The following is a 9,226-nucleotide window of genomic DNA, read 5'->3' as shown; positions in this document are numbered from 1 at the left end:
AGGAAGGCCTCAGCCTTGAGGATCCGTGGAGAGGCCCTATACTATCTCCAGGGCTATTCTTTGCACAGCTGGCTCCATAGGGACCCTACGTGACAGACTCCAACAGAGGCTGATGCCAAAGCCCACTCCTGATGGCGTCCCTGACAGCAGGAGACCGCAGCTGATGGGCCCTTGAGGCCGTCCCCAGGACCCCCAGACGAGACCTCTCCGCATCCCGACACAGACGACACTCATCCTCCATTAGGCGCCTGAGTGAGCGCTTCAGGAAATTCTTCAGCCCCAGTCCCGAGTGCCAGACCCCAGTTCCCAGCCCCGACAGTGTGGGGCCCTTCACCGCGCGCAGCCTTGGACGAGAGAGGACGCCCCTATGAGTGATCCTGTGGCCACAGGATACGGAGGCCCCTACCGGAGCTCAGCCCTCTTCAGCAGCTGGGCTGTGAGCTCTCCTGCTGCCCTCCGCCAATGACTCCACCCTACCCAGCCCCAGCAGTGAGTGACAGTAGAAGTGCAGTGACAGTGAAACAGTAATATAGGCATCGGGCAGTGTGTTAGAATACTAGGGGAAAACTAGGCCCAAATTCTATCAGTGTTACAGTACCGGAAGTATAGACAAACAGTGAAAAAGTGACCTAAAACATCGGGCCATGTGTTAGAATACCAGAGGGAAACTAAGCCCAAATTCTATCAGTGTCACAAGACCGGGAGTGTAAACCAACAGTGAAACAGTGACAAGGCAAGAGAAGCCGAACAGTGATTACAGTGACTTGAATAACTCGGCTCTAGTAATATAATACTTACGCGACATAAGACCTATAGTCACACTACCTATTCCAACCACAGTGTAAATTTCCCTCAAAGTTACAGTAATTCCCCTGCCCAACACCTTAAGGGGCCATAGTTCATTTTTTTGGTTATCCTGAACTATTGTCTCAACAGTAGGCTATCCTGCGAGATACTGCTACTCCCGATCTCAGTACATGTTATATGATTGCCTAGATTCCAGTTTGTAACATCTACCTGTTCCACATTAGAATTTACCAATATACGTGTAAGGTTGTTGCCCTGAGTTTTTGTGCTCTGTGTCTCTCTTAGTTTACTAAGCTTAGGTAAAAAAAGGGAACCCAGCTGCAGTATAAGCATTCAAGGGACGGGAAGCTGACCCTTAACCCGCCCCATCCCGTCGACGTATGGGTATGTTGCAACGATTTGCATTTGCCAGTCCCAGCGACGTACTGGAGCGTCGTGCAATTGCAAAGTGCATAATTTCGACAATTTTCAAATTTCGCGCTTGATTTGCGGTAGTATCCTTGCATGACCTTCCCCTACCTGCCACCAGGCGGGGACACTCAGCGACCCTGCACGACCCGCGCTAACCCGCCACTCGTCCACTCACCTGGTAGCAATGGTCCTGCTAAGACATGGCTAAGAGAGGTCTCTCAGAGGGCGAAATTCAAGCCGCCCTGGACGCCTTTACAGGCGACAGTGATTCCAGTGATTCCCCACTGGATGACGAGGTTGTGGATAAGGATTATGTGCAGCCAGAGGAGGAAGAAACTACCAGCAGTGATGAAGAAGTCCCATCTCCCAGGAAGCAGCAGTACGTGACTTACTGTGCTGCTAGAGAGGGGCAGCTGGCCAAGAAACCACGTGGAACATCCTATGCCTATCCCCAACGTGATTTGGAACCAGATTTCGATGACGAGGACGAGGACGAGGACGAGGACGGAGTCGTGGGAGTGCTGCCACGTGGTATGGACGTGAGGTAATCACTCATCGTGGCCCAGAGCGCACACCACGTCGGACGAGCAGGTATGGGCCTAGTATTTTGTTTGGGGAGTTAGGAAGTGCCGTGGAGGGAGTGGGGAGTGAAAGGGAAAGTCCAGGGAGGATTAGGGAAAGTGAGAGTGACGTGAGTGAGTCATTGCTCTCCCTAGGTAGTGTGAGGCGGCGTAGTGTATCACGTGGGCGAGTGCGGGTGCGTTCAGTATCACGTGGGGTTGTGATGGAGGGGAAAGGTGGGGAGGAACCACTCCCAAGCACGTCTTATGCTCCCTAATATCCCCTAACACGTGGTCGAGCTAGGGTGCGTGAGAAAGCACGTGGTGTTGTCATGGAGGGGGAAGGTGGGGAGGAACCACTCCCCAGCACATCTTCTGCTCCCCAATATTCCACTACTTCATCCCCACAGCCCTCTAATGTTCCTCAAGGCCATAAGGGTAAGGGAAAGGGAAAAGGTAAAGGCAGAGGGAAGAGGAGTGACAGTGGGGAAGCCCTCCGCACTCCTTCTCCCCCACCTCCCCCACCAGGATCTCCTCCCCACCCAGACGAAGGCGGTGATGGAGATGATGGGGACGAGGGATTTGTGGGATGGAATTGGGAGGATGGGAGTGATTTTTCTCCCCTCATTCACCCCTTCACTGAGCAGGGGCGCTCTGGCTGCATTGCTCCCGGAATTCACATTAATTCCACCAGGTTGGATTTTTTCCACCTGTTTCTTAGTGAGGCATTTGTGGAGCAGATTGTTTACCAAACCAACCTGTTTGCAAGCACCCAGCGCCTTGAGAGTGAAAGATTGGGAACAAGGAGTAGGCATTCTCTTATGTATGATTACCCAGTCTCCCCTTCAGAAATGTTCCTATTTTTTGCCCTGGTCCTTTTGATGGGTATTATACGAAAGAACAGAATTCCTGCTTACTGGACAAGAGACCCTGTTATGTTTACCCCAATATTTGGGCAAGGGATGAGCCGTAATCGGTTTCAACAAATTCTAAGTCGCCTCCATTTCTATGATGCTCATGATCCTGCAAATGCGAACGACACTGATAAAATGAGGCGAATTAGGTTGGTCTTTGATCACCTGAGGCAAACCTTTCGTTCGTCATTCTATCCCTATAGAGACCTCGTCATAGACGAGAGTCTCGTGTTGTGGAGAGGCAATATTTCATTTAAGCAGTATATACCCAGCAAAAGGCACCGTTTTGGGTTCAAGATCTTTGTTATGTGCGACTGTAGGACTGGATACGTGCAAGACATAGTCCTGTACACCGGTGCACAGACAGACATAATAGAAGATCGAAGTATTGGACTGTCGGGAGCAGTGGTAAAGACCATGATAGAAGACTACCTTCATCGTGGTCACGTCCTCTACCTGGACAACTGGTACACTAGTCCTCTTCTCGCTCGTTATCTTCACACGCATGAAACGGGAGTCTGTGGAACCGTGAAGGTGAACCGGCGTCACATGGCCAAGGTAGGGAGGAAACTTGCAAGGAATGAGGTTGTCTTCTTCATAGCCTACTACATCCTTGCAACTGTGTGGAACCACAATAGAGAAGTAAGCCTCTTGTCAATGATTCACGCCCCTTGATGCACCGTACTGATTCCGTAGATTATCGTAGCGAGAACAGGCGTCACATTTGGAAACCTGAGTGTGTCATGGACTATAACATAAACATGCGCCTCGTGGACCAGTCAGACTCCATGATATCGACGGTAGAGTGTGCCAGTACCACGATGAAGTGGTATAAGAAACTGTTCTTTCACTTGCTAGACATCACTGCTCTGAATTGCCACCACCTTCACGCCATGACAACAGGAGTTCAGGAAACCTTTGAAGGGTTTGTGAGGGAGCTCACAAGAGAGATGTTTGCACGTTATGCTGTAGAAAGGCCCCAACATAGCACCCGCACTGCCCCTATTGCCCAAACTCCCCTGAGAATATCCGGCCGCCATTTCCCCACTCATATCCCTCCCCAGCCAAACAGACCTAGGCCCCAACGCAGGTGTCACGTGTGTGGCAATTCCCGGGTGAGACTCACGACACAGAGGAAGGACACCCGCTATGAGTGCGTTGAGTGTGACGTGGGTCTCTGTATTCACCCATGTTTCAGCAAATATCACACGTTGATGCAATTCTGATATGGTGTGAATGCGACAGGACTCTGAAACTATGAAGTAAATGCGACAAACAGACGCTCAGTGAAATTATCAGTCATGTTGATCTCCAAATATTAGTATAAAGTGCATATGGGTATAACGTATGTGCAAAAATTGTATGTAAGTGTATAAATATGCTGTAAGTGGAAGCATACATAGCGAGGGTTTTATGATGCGATATTCTGTCGCTAAGTGCAATAAATACGGCCCGTAATTATATAATTATTATTATTGGAAATGCTAACGGGTATAAGTTCAAATTATTGTAAGTGCTGAAATATATTCTACGTCAAAATATTCATAGCGTGTGTATAGAGATGCGATATCCTGACGCTCAGTTGAATGAATAAGGCCCGTAATATTGAAAATAGAAGTCAACAAGTGGGAAAATGTGTAATATATATGTGAAGAATTAGTATATAAGTGTTTGAGTATTATGTTGGTCGAAACATTCATTGCGAGGGTATTTTCATGCGATATACTGACGCTCACTTGAATAAATAATGCCAGTAAGTATGTACAGTGCAGTATAGGGGTGTAAACGTGTGTAATGTAAGTGGGAAAGTATAACTGGAGTGAATAAATAAAGTAGAAGATGAAACACGAGTGTTTGAGATCGTGGTTGCTACGTGAATATGCGCTAGCATATCGCTAAATGCCCTCGTAATGAATGCAAATAACTGAAAACATTTACAGTGGTGGAGGAAAGGTTCTATGTAAAGGGAAAAATAATAGGAAAGTCATAAAACAATTGGGTATGTTGAAATACGAGTCATAGCGAGTACACTTACTAAGCTGATGTGCGCTAAACTTATGCTGCATGTCATCATAATGAATGAAAACATCTGAAAACACTTACAAACAGTAGAAATTGGTAAAATGTCATTGAAACAGAAGTATACAAGTAGAAAAAATGATATGTTGACTGATACAAGAAACTTAGCAAATAGCATGTTACGACTCGGACCTAACTCGCTATGCTCGTGCAATGGTACAATGCTTATTTTTCATATATATGTGTCTGAAATCCATCATATTGTTACTGTTATTGTTTATTAGTTCAAATTCAATAAATATAGAGGTGTTGTGTGTTGTTTCTCCCAGTATTCCTTACCATAGAAAACTTGATCGCCTGACACGTCAATAAAAGAATACGATACCTGGCTCGGGGGACTTCACCTGTTCCGACCACTTATAGACCACGGTAAGCCCTTTCTTGGTGATTTTCCTTCGTTTCTCAACCTAAGCGGAAGTTTGAGCCAATTTTTTTTTTTTTTTTTTTCAAAAAGGCTCGGGACTGGGGGATGTCGGAGGTGCGGAAAACCTCGGGACGTGACGGGTTAAACACCTAGCATAACAGGGACAAAACAACCTTGTCTCATTTAATGCTTGTAAAACTAAATATATACAATTTACTAATAGACAGATATTGCCACATTCGTATATTACCTTCAGTGCTACTAATATTCCCATCTTCATAAGTATTGAAATTCTCGGTGTCGCACTTAACAATGCCCTCTGTTTGACCTCTCATATCAGATCACTTGCTAAAACCGCCTCAAAGAATCTTGGATAATTGTACAGAGTCCGTAACTTCTTCACTGATGAGCAGTTAGCTATAATTTACAAGTCATGTGCGCTTTCAATTTGAATATTGCTCACCCTTGTGGAAGGGATGTGGAGAGGTTGCATTAAAACAACTAGACAAAATTCAGAACTAAGCTGTTAGAATTATTAATAACCCTGCTATTACTAATAAACTACCTCCCCTACAAGTAAGAAGGAATGCTGCCTCCCTTGCATTATTTTATATATATTTTTTTAGCAAATGCTCAGACGAAGTTGCATCCATTGTGCCACCTCTCCATGCCTTCCCTCGTGCCACACAGACATCTGGTAGCGCTCATGACTGGCATGTCACTCAGCCATATTGCAGAACTTCTGCCTACCAGAATTCTTTCATTCCTCAAACTGCATCTCCCTGGAACTCGCTTCCCCAGAGTTGTTTCCCTCAAAACTTCAACCTACAGCTGCTCAAGTCTAACTGTTAGATATTTTTTGAGGACAGGACACCAGTAACCTGGTGTATGGATTAGTTCTTTTTATTTAGTTGTTTTTCCTTCCTCTGTTCTGTTATTTAACCCGTGCCGTCCCGAGGACGTACTTCCACGTCCTCACGTTTTGTCACAGCTAATCCCGAGGACGTACTTCAACGTCCTGCAATTGCAAGGTTCATAATTTCCACAATTTTCAATTTTCGCGAGTCATTTTTGGTACGTATACACGGGACACCTGCCTCAACAAGATGCCAGGCAGAGACAATGCCTTACCCAGCATGACCTCCTCCCCCCCCTGCATGCCCTTTTCTCAGCAATTCACCTGTTATCAGTGACCTGGCCAGTATAGCCATGTCATGCCACGGTACGAAATTCAGGGCCAGAGTGATTCCCCAATCAATGACAATGTGGAGGACAAACTTTACATAGCATTAGAGGAAGAAACAGTTAGAAATGATGATCAGGTAATGTGGCAAAAAAAGGGCAGGTATTAGCGAGTGAAACAATGCTTATAATGCCTATATTACTGCTTGAAAACCAATATACTTTTGTACTACATATAAATTCGTAACAGTAAATAAATAAATACCGTTTATGAGTGGTGTGAAATAGTTATCCTCCCATAGAACTCGTTTTCTTTGGCGCCAGCCTGATAGAAAACCCAATAAAGTAAGGAGGCTCTCCTACCTGTAATGAGTATTTTAAACCTCAGGTGAGCGATTTCTCTATGAATTTTCGATGTTTCTCACCAAAAGCGAAAGTTTTAGCAAAAAAAAAAAAGGTCAAAAATTGCCCGGGATTGGGGGGTACCAGTGGTCAAAAAGTGGCCGGGACTGGGCTGGTTAAAAAAAAATAAGAATAAAACTGTCTTCCTGTTCCAAAGCAAAGAATTTATCAATATATGTGTATGGTTGTTGCCCTGTGTTTTTAAGCCCCGATCCCCTCATACTGTGTCAGAGCTCCGGTCTAGAAAGAGAACCCACCTGCACCCTAGGCATTCTTAGGACGGGAAGCCGACCTAAAAACGACTAGCATAACACTGGTGGACAGCAGTGGTTCTTGACCTGAGCCTACACAGACAGGAGCAAACAGGCAAATCGGCAAAATGGCAATGAAACCGCATGTACAATTGCCCAAATTCGACCCAGAACAGTATGACATCCTCACATATCTATCAATAGTTAAGCCATTGTTGGATATTGGGTTCGAAGATGACAGGCAGAAAATAGCTGTCATGCTACCACTACTGGGCAAAGCCGTGGCCAATATTGCACCGAAAGTCGTCCCCGAGTTAACATGGGCAAACTTCACAAAATTGGTAATCCAAGCCATCACACCCTCACTAGGAAGGGTAGTGGCACTATCCAAATTGGATAGTTTAACATACGACGGCAACCTGGACGATACTCTAAACCAGGCCAGGTGACTCGTCAGTGCCCGGAGACAGATGATGAAACCCGGGAACAATGCACATTCAACACCCTCCTCAGAGTCCTTCCCAGTATGGTCAAGGAGCACTTCACCATACACGACCCAGTGGCGGACCTGGACAGGGACATCCAGCTGATACGGCGACTCATAACCTCCCACTCCATCCCCCAGCAAATCAGCATGGTTAGCAAGTTCCCCACGAATAAGCCCACACCACACAGCAAGCCACGACCTCCTCTACCCCACACTAGTCTTACGCCGACACCCAGGTTACCCAGGGCTCACCCCAAGAACAAGCGCCCCAGCCACAAGGAGAACCAAAACCTCATCTCAATCAACCCCTGGGAGTTCTCTGCATGCAGCCACCGACGTCCACTCCACGACATCCGTGAACAACTCAAAGCTGCCAGGCGCAAGCTAAACACCCCAGGCCAACGCAATGTCTTCCCTAGAAAATGAGCGCCCCGAGGATGGACCCACACCCACCAGAGACACCAATCCCGGGGATATGGAGCCGGAGGAAGAGGAAATCCAACAACAGCTGGATTTTTAGGACTGCCCCCACACACCCCCTATGGTGGCGGTGGCCACCTCTCTCAGATATCGCCCCCCGAGTCTATGACAAGATGAGGCTGAATGGGGTAAAAGCGAGGCTTCTGGCTGATATGGGAGTGGCCAGGTCATGTTTGTACAGCCACTTCTACTCCCGTCATAAGTCAGCTTATGACCCGCTTTTCCCTATGTTGACTCATCTCGTAGACACAGGGGATGGCCCCCTACCCATCCATGGGGAGATCTGGGCCCTATACACCGACACCCACCAGCAATTATCCACACAATACAAGTTCATTGCCTTCGACTCCACCTGTCATAATTATGATGGATACCTGGAACTGGACCTACTGCAGAAACTACAAGCTACCATCGACTGCTACAAGTGGCAGCTGCAGTTCCAAAACTCCCCAACCCCCCCAAGACAGTGTGCACTTGCACACCCTGTCCCACATCCCCCCTAGCATCACCCTCCCCCCCATCCCCGCCCCCTTCCCCGCCTCCCACCTCACCCAGCTTCCCGCCCCCTCCCTCCCCAACCTTCCCTGCCACCACCATCTCCACCGTAACAATTCCCCCTAAACATGAAGCATCGTTGCCACTGAACAGGCCCACAGGAACATCCATCCTATTCTCCCACGACTTGGCACATGGAACCCTCTCGGCCTATCTCCTGCCCCCCACCTTCCTCCCCCCACATGTTGCGGCAGTCTGAATTGCAAACATCGCCACGTCCCCCCTCACGCTACCAAAGGGGCTTGTGGTGGGAGAAATGGAAGAAGCAGAGCCATGCCCCATCATCTCCCTTCTTCCTCTTCCCCATTGCCCCCCATCCTCTACCACCTCTCCCCTCACCAATTGGACACACTTCGCCATCTCCTCTTGGACTTTCAGGACCTCTTTGCGTCAGGCCCCTCTGATATCGGCCACACCCTCTACCTGATGCATGAAATACACACTACAGGACCACCAATCCGCCAACCATCCCGGCAGAAAAAAACAAAACAACGAGCAGAGGAAGGCCAGCAGGTCCATGAAATGCTCAGTGCTGGCATTGTTTCACCTTCCACCAGCCGTTGGTCCTCTCCCATTGTCCTCGTCAAGAAAAAGGACGGCACCATGTATTTCTGTGTGGATTACCACCGCATCAACGACGTAACTACCAAGGATGTCATCCCTTTCTCCAGGATCGACGACTCCCTCGACTCCCTATACGGTGCCTCTTGGTTCTCTACCCTAGACCTCAAGTC

The sequence above is a fragment of the Coenobita brevimanus genome, chromosome 57 (assembly GCF_032717465.1).
Source record: "Coenobita brevimanus isolate Jiangsu-jjx chromosome 57, ASM3271746v2, whole genome shotgun sequence".
NCBI lineage: Eukaryota > Metazoa > Arthropoda > Malacostraca > Decapoda > Coenobitidae > Coenobita > Coenobita brevimanus.
The sequence above is the reverse complement of the archived record's forward strand: the minus strand, read 5'-3'. Positions refer to the sequence as shown.